Source organism: Pinus tabuliformis, chromosome 4_2 (assembly GCF_031772625.1).
Source record: "Pinus tabuliformis cultivar Carrire ecotype Pingquan chromosome 4_2, CPIR1, whole genome shotgun sequence".
In the NCBI taxonomy this organism is placed as follows: Eukaryota; Viridiplantae; Streptophyta; class Pinopsida; order Pinales; family Pinaceae; genus Pinus; species Pinus tabuliformis.
Genome location: NC_142304.1, coordinates 663,223,611 through 663,250,833, shown reverse-complemented (window position 1 = coordinate 663,250,833; position 27,223 = coordinate 663,223,611). Strand labels below are relative to the sequence as shown.

Sequence of the window (27,223 nt, the reverse complement as noted above, 5' to 3'; positions counted from 1 at the left end):
TGTCAAATTTGACTAAATCCCTTAGGAATAATTAAATAAATCATTATTTGTTTATTATTCCTTAACTGATTTTGTGAGATGATAAATAAATCATTCATTTATTTATTATTTCTAAATGAAAGTTTAAATATTTTTTCCCTCCTAACCAAATATAATAAAATATTCCATGTGGTTATTCCAAGAATGGGATTGATAATATTTTATTATTGCTCATTATTTGAGAATAACTCAATATTTTGTTATAAATAGAAGGGTCTTCCATTCATTATTCACTTTTGATTATTTTCATTGTTGCAGTCACTGTTGTAACTCTGATTATTTTCATTATCGCACACCATATTTTTGCTGGGTTTACACATTATAGAGGAGAGAGACTCTACACAAGATGAAGACGTTTGAAGATAGCCAAGAACCCATCCCATAGAGGGGAATTGGTAACATTTATTTGTTCCCTTCACAGGTGTTATTATAAAATTATTCTTTGTATATCTAGTTTCCATTGGATGATTGGATTTATTACTATTTCGTTTTGTTGTTTAACTATGATTATGCATAGCTCATAATTTTGGCAAGTTTTGTTTTTATCAGTTGCTACAGATCTACAATGTTTAGCAATGATTTATATTGTTGAGATTCTTTTTCATCCAAAATCTTAAGTGGGTTCTTTTCGTACATCTTTGAGAAGAAAACAATACAACACCTGTTGGGCGCAGACACAATGTAATAACGCCTGGAGATAGTCATGAAAAGAATATAATACATACCCAACAATAAAAGGGAAAGAGAAGAAGGTTGTGGATGTGCTCAACAAATGGATTCATGAAATGAATAATACAACCATTAATATATGCAAGTATGATCTAAAAATTGGAATTTTAGAGGATGGAAATAGGGATCAACAATATGTACAAATTAAATAAATCCTACTTTGTAGCCCAAGTACAAAGAATATAAGTTGAGTGAGGATGGATTTGTCATGTACAAAACTAGAATTTACATGCAAAATTCATAAGAGATGAAAAGGGTGGTATTGAATGAAATGCACATTGTACCCTATATTTGACATCTAGGGTGTCAGAAGGCTATATCAATTATCAAAAATTAATAATTTTCTACATATGTAAAAAGGAAAGTGGTTGATTATATAACCCGGTGTTTGGAATGTCAAAAAATGAACACTAAACATAGACATCAAGTGGGAGTAATCCAACCTATACCCATTCCTAAGTGGAAGCGGGAGGTTGTTTATATTGACTTCATTACCGAAACTACCTACGACTGTGAGGTAACATGATTCCATCATGGTGGTGGTGGATAAACTTACTAAGGTTTCTCATTTTATTCTAGGGAGGTCAACACTCAAGTTTGCCAACATTGTAGAGATGTTCATGAGGGAAATCACTAGACTACATGGAATACCTAAGGCAGTCATTTTAGAGAGGGATCCCAAGTTCACTTCTAACCTTTGGAAGGGTTTGTTAGAAATATTTAGGGCTAGTCTAAAATTGAACACAACATATCACCTAGAATTAGATGGAAAAACTAAGAGGATCAATTAGGTGATTGAGGATATGCTCAAGTTGTATGTGATGGACAAACCATAAAAATGGGAAGAATATTTTCATTTGGTAGAGTTTGAAAACAAGAATGGATATTAAGAATCCTTGAATATGAGTCCATTTGAGGCCTTGTATGGTTATAAATGTAGCAAACATGTGAGTTGGGATAACTCAGTGGATGAAACCATTGTTGGGATAGAATTGCTTGAGGAAATTGAAGAGAAAGTGGTAAAAAAAATAGAACTTGAAGAGTACTCAAGATAGATAAAAAAAAATCTATGTACACAAGGGCCAAATAACAAGGAATTTAGAGTGAGCAAACATGTTTTCCTAAAATTAAAGTCCAAGAACATTTCATTAAAACTAGGAAGTTATTCAAAGTTAGCAGTTAGATTTGTGGGCCATTTGAGATCCTAGAAAGGATTGCTCCAATTGCATATCGACTTGCAATGCATGCATACATGCATATTCATGACATGTTTCATGTTTCTTTACTTAAAAAGTATGTGCTTAATGCTAACTATGTAATTGATTGGAATATGATTTAAGCAGATCATAAAGGGGACTTTTAAGTAGAGTTAGTGTGAATCCTGGACCAGAAAAGTCAAGGAACTCTGAAACAAATCCATATAGATGGTAATTGTCTAATAAATTTATTACAACCCTGAAGACACTACATTGGCGTTGGAGGAGGTTATGCGGGAAGCATACCTGCACTTATTTTGGTTGTACATATGTATACTATGCACTGAGGACATTGCATAAATAAGGAGGAAGGGAATGTATCACCTCCAAAATGAATCTAAAGTTGTATTTGTACATATTTCTATTAGGCTATGAGCCAAGTTGTGTTGGGCCTATGTGCACGTGTATATATTGTTTCGAGGCTTACATGCCTATGTCTATATGTTTTCAGTCCAAAGTATTATGCAATTAAGTTTGAAGAGCCTATGTGCTAAAAGACCAATGAGCCTAATGTTATAATATGTATTCACACCCAACTTAATAAAATACACCATGATTACAGACTGCTAGACGGAAAAATTATGGGGGGCTAGCACTCCACAAGAGTGAAAGGTGAGGGGGTGGAACCATGACATGGTTCCAAATCCATGAAAATAATATAATATTCATGAAGTCATTTTATGAATATAAACCAAAGTTTTGATGACATGATATAAGCCTAAGTCTAGAAAGTGAGGGGGAATTGGTCTACGTGAGTTTCCAAGTTGCGGGTGTGAGATCCTCAAGCAACACTTGGTGGAAATATCACATCTCTCATTCATTCTAGGATCATTATACCATCATTTCTCCTTGGTACCTTACTATTTCATTATTGGTTTGTTGTTGGTTCATGCTTCATACTTGAGGGTAAGTGAACTTGGATAGCCACTGAACCTATAACTTGGTAAACCTGTGTTAAATTCCTTGGTGGAATTCTATGGCAAATTCTCCTTGCTTGTATTGGGTAAGGGTAGAGCTTGGAGGGGGGATTAGTTGGGTAGAATTTCCTAGTATGAAGTTTGAGGGGTTCTTCGAAGATTCTTGAGGGTATTTGTTAGGTCCCTATACTACTAGTGTAACCCCTTATTGTTATTAGTACAACCCCCTTATTATATTGTTGTGCCCATGTAGTCCCCATATTGTTAATATTGTACCCCATAGAAGCCCACAATTGTTATTATTGTGCCATTACATTATTATTGTTATGTTGGCTCTGATTATATTATGACCCCTTAGACTCCTATATATAGAAAGGAAGTCTTTTCATTTGTATCATCCAAGAATTGTTCATTTGTGTAATGTAAAGGAGGTTTCCCCCTCGAAGAGGCTTATTTCTAAGGCATTGATCTATCTTTTCTATATTTTTGTGAGTTGGTTTCATAACATTTGGTATCAAAGCTTTGGATTCTAAGGTTTCGTTGCTCCAAATAGGTCATCGTGGAATTTTCGCTATAACTTTCTTTCTGTGACGGTTCAGAAGCAAAAAAAAAAACCCATTTAAGACGAACTAGCGCTAAACTTAAGGTCCAAATTTCAGAGCTTGTCTTGCTATATTTTTGGGGATATGATCTGAGGAAGTTAGGGTTTTTGCAAGCTTTAGAATTTCAACTAAAACAAGTCATCATGGAATTGTCTCTATAACTATTTCGCTACGAAGTTTTAGAAGCTAACACAAAAACTAATTTGAGAAGAAATCAGTCTGAACCTCGGTTCTAAATTTCAGATCTTGTCTCACCACAGTTTCAGAGATATAGTCTGAGGAAGTTAGGGTCTTTAAAGACCCCCAAATTACATTCCAAACATGTCACCTTGGGATAATCATCATAACTGTCTCTCTGAGCATCAGATTGAAATTTCGTAAGTTACAGAAATAGGACGAACTATATTTTATTTTGTATATTTTTCAGATCCAAATCAAAACAGCGACACGTGGAACTTCATACAAGTTCGCTCTTCTGAAAAGGTATATAATCAGGTCATCTTGGGAGATTGCGGATAACTCTTTCTTGTAGAATCAAATTTTGATCAGACTGGTTGCATTGGAAAGAGGACACAGAGGGCTACTTCAGGTCACAATTTCAGAATTGGAAGAGCTGAAATTACAGATTTATAGTTGTTTCAAGATCAAGCTCCTAAAATCAAGAAAAGGTGATATGAGGAAGTTTGATGGCAAGGATCCGGTAAATTGGATATGACAGATGGATCAATATTTTGATCTACATGAGGTGCAACTGTTACAAAAGGTACGTATTGCATCTTCATATTTAGAACCGGATCAATTTTTATGGTATAAAGGGATTTGTTCTCATAAACCACTTGTTACGTGGTCAATTTTCACGGAGGAAATGATAGCACATTATGAGGATACAAAGAGAAACACCTTATTTAGCCAATTGATAAATCTCAAGCAGAAGTGTTCAATGCAGAGCACATTGAGGACTTTCAAAAATTGAATATAAGAGTAAATGATATTCTAGAGAAGCAAAGGATTGATGTCTTCATAGGTACTTTAAAGGATAGCATTCAACATGGGTTCATCTTTGGGAACCTGATTCATTGGAGAAGGCATTTAGGTGGGCAATAAAAATTGAAAGCGAAATTATGGAAACAAGGAATCCCACCACTCATGACTATAATTATGGAAGTGTTGTTTCTCCTAGCCTTCCACAACCTAAAAGGGTTACACCACAACAATTGGAAGAAAAAAGAGAAAAAGGGCTTTGTTACAATTGTGATAAAAAATACATTAAAGGTCATAAGTATGCTAAGAAGAAATTATTTTACATTGATTGTGGAGAGGAGGAAGAAAAGGATCAAGAAACATCAAAACAAGAGTATATACACTAGGAACCAACCCCGAAGAAAGAAGAAATGAATCTGACCACATCTTGTAAAGCATTGGAAATAATCACTACTCCTCAAACTCTTAAGATAGAAGGACATATCAAGAAGAAAAAGGTTCAAGAAGTGAAAGACCACATCAAGAAAGAAGAAATGAATCCGACCATATCTTGTAATGCAATGGCTGGAATTACCACTCATCAAACTATCAAGATAGAAGGACATATCAAGAAGAGAAATGTTCAAGAAGTGAAAGATCACATAGACGTCAAGAAATGAATTCGACTGTATCTTGTAATGAACTGGAAGAAATTACCACTCCTCAAACTCTAAATGTAGAAGGAAATATCAAGAAGAAAAAGATTCAAGCAGTGAAAGATCACATCAAGCATCAACAACAAGCTCCAACTTTTAAAGGATAACGCCACTTTGGTGCATAATCGAATGAAACAACAGTCAGATCAACATCGCAATGAAAGAAGTTTTGATGTAGGCGATTGGATATTTTTATGGTTACATACATACAAACAAATGTCCCTCAGGAAAGCTAGTTATGAGAAGGAAATGTTGGCAATACTACACGCACTTAAGAAATGGCGACCTTACCTGATGGGAAGACACTTCAAAGTAAAAATGGATCATGATAGTATTAAATACTTTTTAGAACAAACATTATCCTCTGAAGAGCAACAAAAATGGGTCACAAAGATGTTGGTTTATGACTTTGAAATCATCTACAAAAAATGGAAGAAAAATGTTGTGGCAGATGCACTCTCAAGAAAGGATTAGGATGTGGAAGCATTGTTGTGCACCATTTCTATTATTGAAACAGAATGGATAAACAAAACAAGGTATGAATGGAAGAAGGACGAAGAAGTGTGGCCACTCATTCAAAAGTTGCAGAAGATCCCATTTCAAACAATATTGCTGTAACTTGACAAGGAAGGAAAAGTCATATTGGAGCCTGGAGCAGACACAAAAACAAGAACCCGATAGCTACGAAATTGATCAATTTCAGAGTATCTCATCAAGTGGAAGAACTTACCAGTTGAAGATTCCACATGGGAGGACAAGAAATTTATATAGGAGCATCAAGAACTACTCAAGCGTTGAGGACAACACTTTTTGAAGGAGAGGGGCATGTTAGGTCCCTATACTGCTAGTGTATCCCCTTAGTGTTATTAGTACAACCCCCTTATTATATTGTTGTGCCCATGTAGTCCCCATATTGTTAATATTGTGCCCCATAGAAGCCCACTATTGTTATTATTGTGCCCTTACATTATTATTCTTATGTTGGCTCTGATTATATTATGACCCCTTAGACTCCTATATATAGAAAGGAAGTCTTTTCATTTGTATCATCCAAGAATTTTTCATTTGTGTAATGTAAAGGAGGTTGCCCCCTCGAAGAGACTTATTTTTAAGGCGTTGATCTATCTTTTCTATCTTTTTGTGAGCTGGTTTCATAACAATAGTTGGAACTTTTGGAGCTATAATACTTTGAGAAGTCAGAGTTTATTTGAGTTCTATGCCCAAGAAGAGTAGTGGTACAACTTGATGGACTATAGAGGAAAATAAGGGGTGCACTGCATTGGGTTGTATAGGTTGTGGAATGTAGGGTTGTGCTTGTTTACTACTATTTGTATGACTAGGAATTACATATAGTTGGTTCTAGGTGAGCCTTTGTCTTGGTGGAATCATAGCCCCAACTTGAGGGCAACCTACAGTTGAAATATTAGAGTAGTGAGGTCTATGATTTGGTGGAACATTTGAGATCTACAACCAATTGGGGAATTACACAAGATGAATATTTCTATTGTGTGATTATTATTTCTTATGTGTAAATGTTATTTGCATATTTTGTGTGTTGTACATATTTATATTGTTGTTATGTACATGTTAACTGAAGTATACCATGGTCGCTTGCATGAGGTATTCACAAAAAACCTGAATTATGGTACATAGGTATCATAATAGAGGAATTTAGTCTAGTAATGCAGCTAGAAAATATTATGGTCTAGTTAAAATGTTGTCAATTGTCATTAGAGCCTAGTGGGCATAATTGTTAAATAGTGAATTCGTTCATTCAATTATTAGACAATCGACGCAACAATTTCATTAATACATCGATGGATAGTTAATTCACATAGATGATTGATGGGAATTCGACATGCAAACTGATACATGTAATCGATCAAGTGGTAGTCGATGGATAAAAAATTGACTTCTTAGTCAACGACTAGTTGACACGAAATGGATCCCCGTGTAAAACATGCTATATTCATTGGTTGTTGAGTGAGTCAACCATCTATAAAAATGTGGTAACTGAGGTAGATTTGAGTGGTAACATCCCTCACTGGATGGTTGGGGGGTGTTATGATATGAAAGTGGCATACACTATAGAAATTGATATCTTTCTATCAATTGATTCATCTCTTAGAACTTCAATGCATGCCAACTCTAAGTGCATCACATGTACTTTTAGGTTTTGATGATGTCATGTTGCTTAAAGTTATTCACAATGAAATGGTTGATCTCAATCTAGCTCATGCTTAACATGAATTGTTTTCTATATTTTTAATGATTCCTTATTGTTTTTGACATTTTAAGTTTTAAATACATAACTGGCCCTTTAAGCATCATATGTGAGTTAACATTATTGTTCTGAAGTCAAAGTTTTCTTCAAAGTATGAATCTAATGTAAATTGATATTTCCCATTTTAATGTACTCAACATTTGCTTTTCACATATTTTAGGGAGAGTAGTGTAGTACTCATTCCATATAACAAACTGCATAGATTTGACCCCCTTCATTCAACCTTGGTTGGGCATATAATTGAGCATCATCCAAGTTGTGTTGAAAATTGTGTGACTTTCACATTTTCATCTTTTGCATAATTAAGCATCACCCATGTTGTGTTAAAGTAATTGTGTGACTTTAACATTCTCATCTTCTATTATCTTTTAAAGTTATTGTGCTCAATTAAGCATTTGAAGATCTAATTACTTGTCCTAGTATCCATATTGATACTTTAGGCTAACAAAATAGTGAGAGTGGTGGTGACAAGATTTATTTTCAACATTATTGATGACTCCATTGTGATCCTTACGTGGATCATCTTGTCATGATATTCAAGGCTCCAAACTTGAAGATTTAACTTAGTCAAGGGAGACATATTTATATTGTTAATGATTAAGGTACCTAATGACGATGATACTTGAAGGGTTATTGTGTAAAAGGTTCCAAGTTTGATGTTGAGGATTAGAGAGTTGTACTAAAGATTTTGGGTACCTAATTCCACACTATAATTGACCTATTGATATGGCCGCTATTAATACCAATTTTTAATTTTATTTTTTATTTTTATGTATAACACAATTGTTTTGCAAAATAAAAAGAAATATAAGATCCAATATGTTTATCGGAACACACAAACTTGCATAGTAATGTGAAGGAATAGTGAAAATGTAAAAGACTATATGGGGAGTTAACTTGTTCCAGGTTGTTCCATAACCTTAAAACTAAACCAAAAAAAATAATTAAGAAGGAAAATGTAACAAAGCTCAGTGGCTTCTTTTCCACATATATATTTTAATGTCTTTATCACATGTTGCTTATTAAACTTATGTATTACTTTCCATATGCTATAATGACTTTTGTCTTATGCTCTTGTTTCAATGTTGATTTCTATTTGTGTTCTCTCCTATTTTTAAAGTTGATTTAAAAGACTGGGTAGTAAATCACACGTTGTTTCAAAAACGTATATGCTTTTTTTTTTTAATGTAATGTCAAATTAAACTGTGTTTCCAAAAGAAATACGCATTTTTTTTTTTATTTGAGATTTTTGTGACACTACGTTGAGTGCAATATTAAACTAAAATGTGTGCATTGCATGTCATATTGTTCCAATTCATGTACCATGATAACTACTAGTTGTTGTAGCATTATATTAATTACAATATGCTTTTTGTCAATAAAATTTAATTTGTTAAGCATGTTGCATTCTCATTTAAACATGTTCAAGGCATAAAAATAATAAATATTTTAAGGGGTGATGAAAGGTAGGGGCTCTCAATCTTGTGAAAGTACTTTAAAGATAAATGCCTCATGATCATTTATGTATGTTTTAAAAGATAAATTTTGATATCTTAAAAGGACTTAAAAGGACTAAGATAAGTTTAACCTTGATCAATTATTTGATCTCTTTTTAAGGTGAAATTCCACATACAGTATAATGGGATATACGGATTTTTATTTACCTTCATATATTTGTTACATAACATATTGAAACTTATTTCTATAATAAAAAAATGTTATTTAAATGTATGTGGATATAAGGATTTTTATTTACCATCATATATTTGTTATATAACAAATTGAAACTTATTTCTATAATGAAAAAGTGCTATTTAAATGCATGTGGAAGTTTTTTTTTTTTTTTTTTTTTTTTTTTTATTTTTTATTTTTTATAATTTATATTTTTTTATGATACTAATTTGAATTCATGATAAATTTTTATGATGTGACATTGAATTTTCATATAAAGTTTTAAGTACTTCTATACCAATATTTTAATTTTTTTTGCAAACTAGTAACATGTGTAAGAAATTACTTTCATTTTATTAAATTCTTCTTTTTTAAGAGTTCAATGCATGCCAAGTTTATGTGTACATTCTATTTTTGGGATTTGTGACATTTTGGTGTTTAGCATTATTCACAAAAAAGAAAAAATAAGCCTAATCTATCTCATACTTAATGTTATTATTGAAGAATTTTAATATAGACTTAATTTTGTTATTGAAGAAATTTAATTAAATCCTTAAATCGTATATGTATATTATTGGTAATTCAAGCGCCATATTGGAGTTAACATTATTATTCAAAAGAAATAAAATTTTCTACTAAATTTGAATGTAGTATAAAGTGATATTCCCCCCTTAATTTTATTTTCACAAGTGAGTAATACACCTGAGTAATCTAGAATATTTCATATATTATAATCTCCCCATTCAACCCTAGCTAAGCATTTTTAAGTTTCCCCTACCCTTTGTCTTAGTGGTTAATAAATAGATAATGGAGTGCACAAAGGGCACTTTCTAGCTGTGTATGCCCATTGAGATTATGAGGTGCATATGGAGTGGGGTCTTGCATGTTGTGTTAAGATATCTTTGTAGCTTCATCATTCTTCTCCTTGTTGACACATAATCCTCTGGGATTGGGCAAATATATTGTAAATATGTAAATACAAATAAGAATATGAAGAGACCTTGGAATGTGAATCCTATGGGTCTCTCTCCTATATTTATATATTGATATTCTTCTCCAGAGAAAACAATTAATTTTAAGGAGTTATCTTCCTGACCTAACATGGTATTAGAGCACAGGTCCCCCATTTCATTCCTTCTAAGTAACTCCTCTGCCATCTGCTCTCTCTTTGACAAAAACTCAACATTCTATCTTTGCATTCTGACTCTCTTGATTCCCTAAAATTTCTCTGCCATTGTAATGTCGATTCTGCTCCTATGTACTCATCCTGGTAGCAGAGTATAATTGTTGGTAGCACATTATTATGGCATTGTTCCTAGTAACACATTGTTACTACGTACACACTACATAGACCCTCCTAGATCTATGAATGTTGAATGATGTTATTGAACATTACCTTTTCAAGGAGTATTGAACGTTTTTTTTTACCAAGGACGTTGAACACGATATGATGCGATGAGCATGAAAGATTTGGATGCAACAAGAGTCAAGACTCGTTGGAAGAAGTAAAGAACCTATTGTGGCCACAACCCCCCCATATTTTTTCCAACAAAATCATGGTGACCCTCAACTTTCCATTTTCAAAAACTTCATTCTACTAGCATTTTGGTAGTTGATGATCCCTTTGCTTCGCTGTTGAACTTTTGTTTTGGCATACCCTTCGTTATGGCCATTGTGATTGTCATTTTGTTTGCTGCTCTTTTACCTCTCTTTGCTCTTTTGCGAGATCACTTTATGAGGTCACTATTTCACATCTATGACAACACCCTCCTAATAGTCACAAGAAGATAACGTTATACCTTCGGTTGCCACATCATCCCACATTTCACGTTTGGTCACATTGGTTGTTTATTCCCTCCATTTTAACTTGATACTTACATTCATAAAATTGATTATTATACATTATTACATTAATACACATTATAATATAAACAATAAATATATATTTAAATTAATATATATATATTTTTATAGACATAATTGTATATATAAACATAACTGTATATTAATAAATTTTATTATAATAAACTCTATGATATATGCTAATATATATTAAATAATTCAATCTTAACACTTTGTAACACATTATTATTTATATTAATATATCTTACATATATTGAAAACAAATTGTGTTATGAAACTAATATATATATATATATATATATATAAATATTACAGCAGTAAGTATTTGTCATATATATATATATATATATATATATATATATATATATTAATGCAATAACGTTTATATAATAAAACTATCCATTAGTTTTATAACCGTGCACATAATTTATACATTATATTGTACCAATTATAAAATCATCACTTTGTCATGTAAGCGTAGGGAGGAAGAAAATCAATATACAAAAAAGTTTAAAATATGCACCATTCATGTAATAAATGATGATGTCTCACAGACCCGAGTTTGCATAAGAGATTTCCTATTTGTGCAAATTGTCCGGACACGCTTTACCTTATACGAAAGTATGTGTAAGTATGTCATGCTCTCAAAAAATAATAAAAATATTTTTTTTGCTAACGTTTACCAAAATATTAGTTTGAATTTTAAATTATATATCACTTGAATAATTAGATTATATATAACTTTTTAATCTTATTAATGGGCTAAGATTAATTATTAAAATATAACTATATATTATTTATATAATTTGAATGGATAATAAATTATCTCATCAGTGGCTTTATCATATACATAAATTTGAATGGATCATAAATTTACTTTTAACAAATTTTTGTACCACACTAAATTTCTAATTTAGGTAAAATTTTAAACATCTTTACTCTTTACTAAAGTCAATACTATTTCTGAAATCAAAGGAAAAAAGTTATTTCGACACAAACAATCAAAATCTTGCTCCAAATTTTTTTAATATTTCTTTTAATTAAATATTTGTAAAATGAACCTTAAAAAAAACCATATTCTATGGATTAATTAAAATCTTTAAAGACAAATATTTCCACATCAAAATTGTAATATTTGAAAATATTAATTTGATGAAATTTTATTATAAATTTTGTTATCATACCATGAAAACAAACATCATTAGAACTAATATTGATATTAAAAGATTAATATTAATAATAACATTAAATATAATATTATTAAATTTAATAAATTTAGATTAATACAATATTAAATTAAATTTAATATTCAATTTGTTATATATATTCACTCTAGATATATATGGAGGGAAGAACAAAGACAAAGTGATAGAGGTGGAGAGATAGAGGGAGTGACAAAGGAGAGACTGAGTTAAAATGATGGAGAGGGGAGAGGAGGAATGAAGAGAGTGAAAGAGGGAAAGAAGGAATGAAGAGAGAGAGGGAGAGAAAGAGAGGAGTAAGAGAGGGAGAGAAGGGTAAGAGAGAGAGGGAGACACAAAGATGGAGGGGGGAGAGAGGAGGAGAGAGGGAGGGATATAGTGACAAGGTTAGAGAGCAGTGAGAGAGCGGGAGACAGAGAGAGAGATGGGGGGAGAGAGGGAGGTAGGAGAGAAAGGGAGAGAGGGGAAGGTTCAGAAAGAGGCCCCGAGAGAGAGGAGAGAGGAAGGGAGAAAGAGGGATGTAGTTGGAGGGGGAGAGAGGAAGGGAGAGAGGGACGAAGTTGGAGGGGGAGAGAGAGAGTAAAGAAGAAAGACATAGAGAGAGAAAAGTGGAGAGAGAGAGGGAGTGATAAAGGAGAGATGAAGAGAGACTGTCTATGTTTTTGGGTGAGATAGAGAGACAAAGAAGGAGAGATGGAAGGAAGGGGAGAGAGAAGGAGAGAGAAGGAGAGAGGGAGATAGTGACAGAGTTGGAGAGCGAAGAGAGAGAGAGAATGGGGGGAGACGACAGGAGGTGGGAGAGAAAGGGGGAGAGGAAGGAAGAGACAAGACATGAGAGAGAGAAGGAGGGAGGGAGATAAACAAGGAGTTGGAGGGGGGAGAGAGAGGGAGGTAGGAAGAAATACATTGAGAGATAAAGGTTGAGAGAGAGATAGAGGGAGTGATAATGGAGATAGAGAGAGAGGGAGAGGGAAGGAGAGATAGATAAATCTGGAGAAAGAGTGTGTATGCTTTGGGGGTGATATTGAGAGACAAAGGAGAGGCAGAGGGAGATAGAGATATAAACGAGAGGGGAAGAGAGGGAAGAAGAGAGAGGTAGAAATTGGAACGGAGAGATAGATAGATATGGAGAGAGATAACATGTGTTGGGGGGGGGGGGGGGGGTGGGGAGGGGGGGGAGAGGAGGGAAGAAGAATTGTTGCACTAGATGCATGGATTTCATTGTAGATGATGATTTCTAATCCTATTTGTTTGTTTGCAGCACTATATGCATTGATTTCAGTGTAGATGTTTATTTCTAATTATATTTGCATTAGGGGAATTTTGAGGTCTAAAATGGGCCCCCGAAGGAAATTATAAAATAATAGTGAAAATAATAAAATAATATTAGATTACATCATCAAATTTTAGAGGGAAAAAAGAAAAAACCATTTTTTCAACTCGTATTTTCAACTTATCTCCCTATGGGTTTACTCAAATTTCGAGTGGAAACACTTGTTGGATGCAGAATTTGATTCATCATCCAAGGAGTACCCATGTTGCATACTTTTGATGGATCCTACTACACAAAAAATGAGAAATACATGAAAAATGTGATTGCAATCACATTTTTTTGTATATTTCTCATTTTTCGTGTAGTAGGGTCCATCAAAAGTATGTAACATGGGTACTTATTGCATGAGGAATTAAATTTTGGATCCAACAAGTACTCCCTCTTGAAATTTGAGTAAAATCTTAGGGAGATAAGTTGAAAATACTAGTTGAAAAAGTAGTTTTATTATTTTATTATTTTTTAATCTTTTTACTTTTTTACTCCAAAAATAGCGAATCATCCCCCATAGTTGACATCATCATCTTGAATCCTCTTGGTTCTTATAAAGTTTATTTTGGTTGTACTTTTGTCTTAGGAGGCCCATTTTAGACCTCAAAAATCCCCTAATGATTGCTTGCACTAGATGCATTGATTTCGGTGTAGATCTTGATTTCTAATTCTATTTGATTGCTTGCACTAGATGCATTGGTTTCAGTGTAGATGTGGATTTCTAATCCTATTTGATTTCTTGCATTAGATGCATTGATTTCAATATAGATTTTGATTTCTAATCTCATTTGATTACTTGCATTAGATGCATTGATTTCAATGTAGATGTTCTTTTCTAATCATATTTGATTTCTTGCATTAGATGCATTAGATTTTGTTAATATTGAGGCTATAGATTATTAAAAAAAATAATTTCAAGATATATTTAGTACTACCCAGATGGACACTATTAAGAATTAATTAGTTGTAAAAAGTTGTGATACCTAGAATAAAAATGGAATAGATGTGCAAAACCAATCCTCATGCAAAATGCATATTTCCTTGACAAGATCATCTCCCTTCTTCATCACCAAATAATTACTAATAGACAATTACATATATTCAAAATTACTAATCGATAATTTCATACAACAATGCAATCAAAATATTTCTAAGAGGAAAAGATATATTTATAAACATCCAAAACAAAAAGATTTTATAAATCTGTCCACTCATTAAAAAAAATCAAAAAATCATTATTTTTTTACTTTTCAAAATAGACTATAGATTAAAAAAATTGTCAGAATATTCTTGAAGGAAATAAATTATTTCAAACATTAGAAAAGAAACAAATTATTTCAAGAGTAATCTTGATGCAGTAAATTATTAAAAATATTCTTCAAGGTATATTTAGTAATACCTAGAGGGACACTATTAAGAAATAATTAGTTGTGAAAACTTGTGATACCTAAAATTAAATGAAATAGATGTGAAATATCAATCTTCTTGCAAACTATTGATAAGATTATCTCCCTTCTTAACCACCAACTAATTATTAGTAGACAATTACATACACATAAAAAAATATAACACAACAATTGTAACATTCACAAACATTACCATCAAAACCCAAATGCATAAACACACAAACCACTCAAAATCCAAGCACAGATGTACAAACCATTCAAGGAAATCAACAAAGACTAAATTAAAGAAGAGAATGAAATGTTCATGCCAAGCAAAAAAAACATAATTTGAATTTTGAGATTAATCTTAAACATATATATAATAATGATAATCTAAAAATGTGACATTGTTGCCCTCAACTAGAACCATCTTATATCCATATAACACCGATCTATGATGTGCCAAGAGGGATCGAATCCCTCGAGGTGCAAACCTTTCCTCAAGTTCTACACTCCAAAAAGAAGGTTTGCACCTCAAGGGATTTGATCCCTCTCGACACATGATAGATCCGGTGTTCGATGGATCTAAGCTAGTCTTTAACGAAGCAGAAGAAAACCAAAAACATTCGAAACATATATTATATTCTATTTTGTTAATGGCTAGACATCCGAGATTTTAAATCTACAAATTGTAGTTATTATTGCAGATTGTATTTATTCTAAACTTGGTTGGAATCATATTAATTTAACAATTGTTTCATTTTGCAGATTGTTTCTTTAGCAACTTTTGTGCAATTAACAGAATTCTGTAAGACGATATTGATTTGTTGTTAAACTTTCCACTTTTATGAATTTAATGGTAAATTTCATGCTTCATTTCATTCCTTAGTTTATGTTGGCTGCACTATTATAGTCCTCCATAAATTTTGCCTGTGATAACTGTTTATCGCTATGAATGGAATTTTCAAATAAAATATATTACTGATTGGATGAGAGATAAAGAGTGAATTTATTTTTCTCTGCACTTTCTCCTGATTAGTTTCTTTTTGCACTTATAATTTCTGTTGAATGAGTTGTATTATGGTTCTCTAATTCCCAAAGATGTGGTACAATGGTTAGATGGGAAAGTTTGGTATCCATAGATTTTGTGGTCCAATCCTATATATATATATATATATATATATATATATATATATATATATATATATATATATATATATATATGATTTTATATAGACATTATTATATATATATCCTAGACATGATTATAGATAATTGAGAGCTACTCCAAGCTCCAAACATGATTTCTTCGATTGAAAAAAATGATAGTTCTCTGTCAAAAGAACTTTTCCTAAAACAAAAGATTAGTTTGTAGATGCGGGAGCTTTCTTCACGTCTTAAATTCATTACAACTTCAACGGAAGAGAACTATTTCATTTTAATGAAGCTCTCTCAAGCAATCCCTAACCTCTTCACATTTAATTACGCTGCTAATTTTATTACGAGGTTCATTGATAAGTGTTTTTATTACGGGGTTCACTGTAGAGATTTGTTGTTCAAAGTCTCTACTTACCCACGTCATCCCGATGAGACTCACCCACATCATCCCGCTAATACTTTGTAGACTCGGGAGCTTTCTTCACGTCTTAAAGTCATTACAACTTCAATGAAAGAGAACTATTTCCTTTCATTGAAGCACTCTTGAGCAATCCCTAACTTCTTTGCATTTAATTATGTCGATAGTCGTTTTCTTCGCATATAATTTTTAATTACACCATAAGTTTTTTTGTCACATATAATTACGCCGATAAGTGTTTTTATTACGAGGTTCATTGATAACTGTTTTTATTACGAGTTTCATTATAGAGATTTGTTATTCAAAGTATCTTACCCATGTCATCCCAATTTAAATCCAATAACCATTATCAGATGATAAGATTTTTCCTTCATTCTAAGCAACTCGATCTACCCTGCCACGACCTGCCTGAGAATGCATGCATTATTCCCACTAGTTCAAGTCACCCACATACATAAGCCACCACATGCCTGAGAATGCATAACATCAATTCACATGAGTTCGACTCACCCACATAGACAAGCCTCTTGCCCCTAAGCTTTTCCAGGAATTCAAACACATTGAACCCGAGGCATGCATGCATGCATATCATCACGGTCATATCCCATATCGCTTGTGAATTGTGAACTAAATAACAAGATCAGGATAAAGATGAATACATGCGATGCCATCACCATCTGGAGTATTTGGCATATTTTCCGCCATTTTTTTGGCAATTGAAGTCAATGCTGGAGAAGGGGCACTCCCCAGGAAAATATAGCTCTTACGACTGATCATAAACCCAATTCCTTGTAAACAAATCACACTCTACTTATGGAACATGCATTGTTGTTTTTACATTTTCCCTCCCTGCAACAATCCTTGATTCATCTTCATCTCCCGTTCTATTTGTTATTTTATGAGGCCTCACAGATTCCACACTAGTGTCTCCCTTACTCATGTCATCATGATCATGGATTACCAATGGTTGATGGGTTCATGTAATTATCCCCATATGAACCAAAGGTTGATGGGTTCATGTAATTATCCCCATATGAAGCAGTAATAGTAGTACCTTTCGTTCCTTCGCACAATACAGAGTGTTGTTCCCCTCTGTTGAATTGAACTTGTAAATATTTGATGTAAACTTGTCAATATTTGATTTAGCCCCTACAAATTAGTCCTGGTACTTTGTCCCTTGCACGTCCAGTGGGCAGAATGAACATGAAAGACTCACTCCAGAGGTCGAATATCTCGCTTGAAGCCACTAATAGGTTGCCTTTAGATAAACAGAGGGATTCCTTCCATTTCCCATACCATTTCATTTTTAAACAATAAATTTTGTGTACAACCTAGCTCTCTAGTGATCCAAATTAGGGTTTCTCTGTTGTGGTTGTGGAGAGAGTGTTAGAGAATTATATATTACAGAGCAATGGAACACATAAAATATTGCAGAAATATAAACATAGAAAACACATAAAACAAGAGAGACACAGATATACGTGGTTCACCCAATTTGGGCTACATCCACGGAGAAACAACCAGTCCTTCCTTTTTTATTATCCAGCAAAATGAAGAGATACAACCTACAACAGATCCGTTGTAATTCCCTCTTCGCTCTCACACAATCTCCTCTCTCTTCTCACTTAAAATACAGATCTACATAGACACAATACAATTCCCTCATATATAGCGAAGGGTTGCATTCTAGGGTAAAAAACCCTAAATTAAACATAACTTCTACTGTCAGATCTGCACCTAATGAACGATCCAAATTGACTACGAAATTACAACATTTTACAAGGCAATTTTACATCTATTTTTAGCTTCGGGGGCACTGCCCTCGATCCCTCTCCAGGGGGGGTCCCAAAGATCACAACCGCCCCCCCAGACCCCCCTTGCAGTATACATTTTACGAGTGGTGTTGCCGCCACATTACGAACTAGGGTCCAATGTGGTAATACCTCTAAATAAAGAAGATAATCAGGCTCCACACCCAACAGAGAGAACACCTGGGCACCATGTATGTCGCCTCGTGTGGGTTTGATTTGTTTATTTATCTATCTCTCTTATTTTGTTTAATTTGGAGTTATAAAATTGTAAGTTTTCCATTTATACAAATTTGATAACTAATGAAGAGTTGTCTCTTCGCTGTGTCTGGTATCATTCAAAAGAAGGTATAATAACACTTTAATTTTATTTTTTCGTTTCTCTTCTTTAGGCCATTACCAATGTCACTATGGGTATTCTTAGGGCCATTACCAATGTCACTATGGGTTTTTCGTTATCAGATATAGACCTTGTGATAAGCATAGTAGTATTTGTTCTCTATGCACTTCTTAAACTAGTGCCCAGGCCAATGTGAGTATGGATTTGTCTTGGATTTTTGTTTTACCACATTGGTTTATTGCACAAGCCTTGTTAAATTTTAATATTTCTTATTCATCTGTTACTGATTTCTTGTTTTGTTTTACCACATTGGTTAGTTGCACAAGCCTTGTTAAATTTTAATGTTGTTTATTCATTTGTTACTAACTTCTTGCACTATATCTATAACAGAGATGCATAAATAATCAAGACAATTAGTAGATAAGATATTAGTCATCATTTTTTGGTATACATATTCACAGGGTTGTCTCTGGGCATGTCAAGCGAGAACAGTGCAAGTCACATGGGAGGAATGCATGGGACTATAACAGGAACACGCCATCCTTTTACACAATCACAGTGGCAGGAGCTGGAACACCAGGCCTTGATTTTCAAATACATGATGGCTAGTGTTCTTGTGCCTCCAGACCTGATTCTCCCCATTAGGAAGAGTGTGGCCGCCTTATCTATTTTGTTGGTTGGATCTTATCATCCCAGCGATAAGATTTTACATAACCCACAAAAACCATGCATTTTTAAAGGCTGTAGCAAACTTGGAATGCTGAAACCCATGAAACCAAGATTACCAAAATGTGAAAAGATAATATATATTTTTGATATGTAATGCAGTGGCATGGAGTCCCTTCCAGTTGGGCTTTGCTAGCAATACAGACCCAGAGATTGGAAGATGCCTAAGAAATGATGGAAAGAAATGGCGCTACTCCAGAGACGTGGTTCCAGACCAAAATTATTGTGAACGACACATGCACATGGACCATCATCATTCAAGAAAGCCTGTGGAAGACCATACTGCACCCCCTAGTTCTCAGCCATATCTTATTCATAGTTGGGAGGAATGACACCCACCATGACCACCACAAACACCAATACTTCTGACGGTCTATCCTCTTCTTCTATTAGTATGGAAACTTCTCGTAACATGAACATTCATACTAGCAATATTCATCCCCTAGTTACTATTAACAGTCACCATCATCACCATCAACAACAACAATCTCCTCTTGGAATGAATTCTAACCTCCTCCTTCAAATTATTTCTGTATTGGATTCTTCAGTGGGGTCTGACAAATAATACAAGTAAAGAAAAAGAGATCCATTCCTTGGTAAAGCTTGTTATGAACGTTCATGACAGGGTTTTGGAAAATTATTTTTTGCTTGGAAAGACATCATTTTCATTTTATATAGCATTTGGTGGAAATCTGTAGATTATTATTCCAAGTTGAAATCTACAAACATGTTTCACATTTATATCATGTATATAAATAAAATATTCCCATTATTTAGTCCCTATACCAATAATATTCTTGTCATCTTGTAGGTTTTCTGGCATTTCAATTCAAATTTCATTGGAATTTCTAACCTAATATATCCGAACCTTGACTAGTTTGTAGTCAGTAAAGCAATGTAGATGGTTTGTTGTTGCAAGGAAATCAATTTTATCAATTTTCTTATATTTCACTCTCATACTTGCAAGGAAAGCAATCATTTTTCTATATCAACTTAAGCTTCTTTATCATACAAGAACCAGTGTGCTTAGATCTTTGAGAAAATTTCATAACACTAAATTTTTAGCCCTAAATGTATTCATAACCATGTCATATTTGTTGTAAAGGTGCATTTTTGGGACTTCCTTTTACAATCCATAAAGTGAGATTTTCTGCGAAAACCGTCTGCTCCGTTTTAAACACTTTGTGTAGGTATATGAATGGGATGAAAGGGGGAGACATTGATGAGCAAGTATTTTTCTCTGATCTTTCTGGAAGCAAAAGAGGGCTTGGTCAGGATTCCATAATTTTATCAGTGTACAACACTGGTCGGCATTCAAGTATGATATCTAAAGTCTCACAGGTTAAGACATAACAAAATGGTTCTTTTATGCAGTACAATTCCCCTCAATTAAAAATACTTTTGGGACAAGAATTCAGTCTCATGACAAATGCAAATCAATAGATGCAACAGCAACATTCATTCAAAAACTTAGGCTTCAGTGTTGTAGAGTCAGAAAATGTGGGTTGTGAGAGTGAAGGACAAGGTCAAACCCTAACACATTTTTTTGATGATTGACCTTGATCTCGCAATGCAGCCACACTTTCATGGTCAGGTGTTGAGGAATATCGATGAAATAGAAGCTCATCAACCACCAAACTATCCATTTCAATTCGAATGTCATCCTCAGATTTTTTTTGCAACAAATTCAACCCTCATGGTAAGTTATCACTTTCCCCTTTCAAATTATCCATATCTAAAGACCATGATTATGATGATTATACTCATATGGGTCTTGGAGTAAGCAACATAATTAATGAGGAGGAGAGGCATTGCCACAACAATTATATATCCATTACATGGAAGAGTCCAGTAGGTGGCCCGTTAGCAAAGGCTCTTCAATCTACTAGCGAATGCAAGAATGCTTCTTCAGGACTAAGGCATAACTATATGAATGGTGTTGTTGACCATGGATGGGAATTCAGTCCAAGAGAGATCCAAAACAATAACATTTGCTTGAGTCATAATAATGATGTTGCAGTGTCTTCCTCCTCAACAGGTGTTTTGCAAAAAACATTTGTCTCTATTTGATAACTCTAGCACTATAAGTAGTCAGATCAGCAACACTACCCAAAACCACCCAGTCTACCATACTGCTTGCCTAAAATCAATGGAAACCAAATGACATCTCTGTTAGAAATGTTTATGGAGTCACTTATGATTTTGCAAGGATTATGGACGGTGAAATTGTGTATAGTTTGTTGTTTGTCTGATCCAGGTGGATGTTGGTGGCCACCCTCCTATCCCATTTGGACCCCCACAATTGTCTCTTTCAATTTTTCTGTTTCCTTAATTATAGCACAGTTTACTATTTTTTGCAGTTTTTCGGGTCCTAAACTTCCGGAGCCGTTTTGAGGCCCTAAACGACGTTTTTTGGGAAATCCACCGCCAACGATTTTTCTGTCTAAAAATCGTCTTTTTCGTCTAAAAATCATCTTTTCCGTCGTAGTCCTCGGAGAGATCTTTCCAACGGGCTATCATGCGCGTCAAACGGAGATAGTACGACCAATTCGCGACCTCGGGAAGTTGATGTACCAACTTACCCAAAAACGGGGCCCAAAATTTGGCGTTTCATCTTCTAGGGTTAGGTTTTGGAATGTGAAGGGTTTTCCATTGTTTCTCAACAATAAATAGGCCCTCGAGCCTCATTGTAACACAGTTTTTTTTGGAGAACAGTTCAGAGGCATGTAGTCGACACATCTCTTCTCAGAGATAAGCTACCATCGCCCTAGCTGGGTTATTTCCATTTCTATTTGTAAGCATATTTCAGTATTTTACAGTAATGAAATGAAGTATTATTTCCACTGCATATTTGTCTTTATGGTTATCTCTGTATTTTATTGCGTTCCTGTTTGAATCCGGATCAGTGGTATCAGAGCGGTTTGCTTTTTCTCTGTTTTTCTTTGCATGTCCCCAACGAGGTCGGGATATAAGGAGTTAGGGCTTGAATTGGTCAAACCTTTGCAAGACCAGCCTCACAAATCTCAACGACCTCCCATGGCGGATGAGAAGAAAGCCGAGGGGGCAGGAGATCCTATCAGAATCTTGCTCGAAGAAGCCCTCGAGCGGCAAAGGAACGCAATAAAATACAGAGATAACCATAAAGACAAATATGCAGCGGAAATAATACTTCATTTCATTACTGTAAAATACTGAAATATGCTTACAAATAGAAATGGAAATAACCCAGCTAGGGCGATGGTAACTTATCTCTGAGAAGAGATGTGTCGACTACATGCCTCTGAACTGTTCTCCAAAAAAAATTGTGTTACAATGAGGCTCGAGGGCCTATTTATTGTTGAGAAACAATGGAAAACCCTTCACATTCCAAAACCTAACCTTAGAAGACGAAACGCCAAATTTTGGGCCCTGTTTTTGGGTAAGTTGGTACATCAACTTCCCGGGTCGTGAATTGGTCGTACTATCTCCGTTTGACGCGCATGATAGCCCATTGGAAAGATCTCTCCGAGGACTATGACGAAAAAGGCGATTTTTAGAGAGAAAATCGTTGGCGGTGGATTTCCCAAAAAACGTCGTTTAGGGCCTCAAAACGGCTCCGGAAGTTTAGGACCCGAAAAACTGCTAAAAATAGTAAACTGTGCTATAATTAAGGAAACAGAAAAACTGAAAGAGACAGTTGTGGGGGTCCAAATGGGATAGGTGGGTGGCCACCAACATCCACCTGGATTATTGTCTTCCATCTTATTTGTTTGGTAGTCTAGAGTGATGATTATAATACTCTTAGTTGCACACTTCCCATTTTCAATTCCTATGTGTATTCATTGTGTTGTAGAATGACAAGTTGGTGGTGGTGCTAGAAGAGTGGATACAACGAAATCCTCTAACTAAACAATCCATTCCCACATGATTCCTCTGGTTGGAGGCTTCAACTTCTACTACACATTTACTGTAATATTTAAAGTCCCATGTACACTTTTTGTTCTCCAAAGTTGACTGGAAGCATTATCATCATTAACCCAAACATATAATATGCATATAGACATTATGCAAATTATCCATCCATCAACTTCTTTATTTGAAACTTTCAATTGTGATTATTAATATAACATTATCGATGGGTTGTAGATTGTCAATGCTAAGCCATTTTGGTTTGTGGGCATGCGGTTTTGATTTAGACTTAATAATGTTTTCTAATGTTTGTATGGAAAATACATATGTAGTTATACTGCATTAGCAACAGGAGAGAGGTTGCCTAATAATTGATGTTCAAATGAAAATGTACTAGCTGGACTTAGAGCTCAAGGGTTGATATTTAAGACCTTGAGTTTCTTTTTTCTTTCTTTTCTTGAATGGATACATCTTCATTTACAATCCAAATGACAATTTACTATGGTGTTTGGACATTCTGTGACTTTATCATGATTCAGAGTTAGTTATGGCTCTGTGCATGTTTTAATTTCTAATGTTATACTGGAAACTGTGGGCCACCATTATTTTTAGTGCATAACTGCATTATTTCAAACTGTTGATAGTGGTTTAATGTGACTTGGGATATATATATATATATATATATATATATATGGTTATAGAGGATGTAAATATGTTAGGGATGTTTACTTTTGAATCCATGTCAAGGTATTTATGCAAAATTGGCAACAGGCATTATTATATGAGGCTTGACGTAAAGGCATTCCTATATGCTTCTGGCAAAGTTATTTTGATATGGAAATCCCAAAAAATCTTTTTAAAGGCCTGAATTGTCTGATCTAAAGATTGAAATTCTTGTAAAGATGATGTGTGTTAAATTTGAATGTAGACAAACCTATGGTGCAAAGAAGATAATATCTTCACTCCTTTCTAGACTTGTCTGTTGCATTGAATTCCTTACATTCCACAGAGGCTACATGCCACAATTGCACCATATTGAAATGAAGGAATTCAAGTTATAAAAATTGTTTGGGGATAATTGTTATGTGTTCGATCTTCCCCTCCTTCATATTTTACTTCAATGATATGATTTTGTTGTATATACTAGTCATGTGGATGGTTTATTACATGTTAATTAGGATAATTTGATAAAATTATTTGGTTTATTGGAGTATGCAATTTAACTTGGCCAAATGATACAATTGGTAGCATATTGTTTTTTATTATGAATAGGTTATTCAGGCCCATTAATTCTAGCAATGTGGTGTACTTTGAATGGCAATTGTATTATTCATGTTAAAGATAGAAATATATATGATATATCATTGTATGTTGATTTAGTCCTTTTGAAGAAGTTTGAATAAGACAAAATAAGACGAGGTGGGCTCTCTAAAAGATGCTAAGCTTTGAAGTAGTTGGCCTTGATTACTTGGTTGTTGTTTCATTGACCTAAAGGGATATTATGTGTTTGGTGAGAGATACCTCAAATATTAGGGAAGGAACTTGAAGATCTCTAAGACTAGTGGACAAACTTCATAAAAGGAGACAAAATATGCCCAAACTTCTAGAGTCAAATCTCACCGAAAACTGAAAGTGGAAAGTTAGATACCTTTCAATCCTGTCAAAAGGAGAGCAGTGCAAAAAATCCTAAGAAGAGTTCTAAAGGATTTAACAGAATTCTGAAATTTTCTAGGAAAAGTCATAATAGTTCAGCGACAACTGATAGTTATGAAGATGCAAAACATTTAAGAGAAGCAGAGGGCGGGATTCCTAAAGATCAAGGTGACATTATTGATGTAACTAAAGATGTTGGTGTTGCAAATACTCATCTATCAAGGATACCAAGTGGTGCAACACTATATAGTGGATCTAATCAAGGTAGATGTTTTGCGTAAATTTATTTTAGGCTCTTCGTATGTGTTGAGCCTCAAACCTGCACCTTCCCATACACCCTCTCAGCCTTCTTTTCCACTCATTTTATCCACCAAGTTGATTAAATCATTGTATTTTAGTTTGAAAACGAGCTTTTGACATGGTTTTCTAACTACGCTGATGACTGTTGTTTGGTTTAGAATTTTTCTCAGACAGCTGCGGAAGCTTCTCAGTTTCCGCAGCTGACCCAAGTTTCTGCAACCAGCACAGGATTCCGCAGCTGTTTTGTCAAACACCATGCTACATGTGTCCTCTCAAGAAATGAGCCACATGGGCAAGTTACAGGAGTCAAGGACATGGATCGTATCCCTCCAGATCATCCAGCACGGCCATAAAAGCCCGCGGTCAAACAAGGGGCAAAGGATAGTCAACGGAAGTGTTCAGCGGTGGCACGGCTCTACGTAGCTCTGTTTTTGAGCACGTGAAGCTACGTGGCACAATCCTTAGCCACGAAGACATCCTGGCAGCGCAAATCCAACAGCCATACCTCTCGGATTTAATAAACATGATGACAGTTACCTAGATCCGGGCTGAGGAGGATTCACGTGTCTCTGGCAGCGTGGTTAATAGCGTAGATTTAGTTAATCTGTTTTAGCTTTCTTTCCTTATAAATAATGCGTCCATGAACGCTGTACAAGTTAATCGTTGTTAATGTAATTTGAAGACTGTTGTATTTCCCCACTGCACTTTTATGTTGCTGTTTAATATATGAGAAGACTGGTTTAAACTTTCGCGTGTAGCTGTTCGTTGAATTGGTTGAAGTGGCAGAGGGCCCCTGCTTACTGAAACCTTGTACAATTGTCTTTTAACTTTTGCATTGCTTTATTTCTGTTCATGTATATTAGATGTACAGTTGTCATTTAAATTCTGCGTTTTATTTCATCATGTATATTAGCTGTACATAACAAAGCTTTTGATTTCTGTTGATTTACATTTTCGTTGCTACTCTTTTATGGTTACAACTGATCAGTGTTTTTGCAGGTGTTCTTAGGCAGCTCGGGGCAATTTTTCACCTTTTCTTTTCATAACTATTGGCATACGATATCATCTTGTCTTTGTCGCTGACTCTTGTTTTCTGAAGTTTTGATTTGCAGTACTGTCATTTCCTTAAGTTGTACATTTATTTTCTTCTCTCAGATATCATGCTATTCATCTACTAACGGTTCCTTTCTATAATCAAATAACTTTATTAAGAACCAGAATACCACTCATTATAGCTTGATTTAGTTTGCTTTAGATCTCACATTGCTTGACTCGTTCATGACTGTTTCTCACAGGGTAAATTAAGCTGAAAGGCAAAAGGTCAAGAAAGATAAAGTAGTGTGATTAGTTTAGTTTAACTTCTTTGAGATTTCACATTGCTTAACATTTCATGATATCTTCTCACAAGGAAGATTGAGTTGAAGAGTTGAACTAGTGTGGATTAGTTGTTCTTACTTTTAATTGAGTTTAGTGTAGATTTCACTTTCATTTTCAATCAGCAACAAAGATACTGGGCCGATGTCATAGTTCATTGTTTGATGTCTTTATTTCTTTTTAAGAATTGAATTCATTTCAGTCATTTTAAAGATTGCTTTCTTTTAAGTTTTAGAGATCACCATAATCATCCATATTTCACTTACTTTATTACACTTTCATCATCTCACATTAGGGAAAGATAAATCCAAAAACAAACTTAAAAAAGTGAAAAACGACAAAAGATTAAGGAAATGGTTATCTAGTACATATAGTACACTTCACTTTGTCAGTTTACGAACCCCGAGTTGACATTATAAATAGCAATTTAGATCACACTAAATTGACCAAACATTTTGGCGCCGTTGCCGGGGAAGTGAAATTAGGTAGCCAAATTCTTAAAAAAAAAAAACAAGAAAATTTCAAGGAAGGAAAATTGATAACCTCTCAAAGTATGCTCTCCTCTTGCACTTAATGTGATCTGGAGGATCAGAAAAGAGAAAGTTATTGGTTT

At 34.2% G+C, this 27,223-nt stretch overlaps 1 pseudogene; it reads left to right on the top strand.

Moving 5' to 3' along the window:
* The window catches only part of LOC149171151 (growth-regulating factor 4-like), a 49,106-nt pseudogene extending 25,823 nt beyond the window's left edge, over positions 1-23,283 (top strand).
* The last annotated feature ends 3,940 nt before the right edge of the window (positions 23,284-27,223 follow it).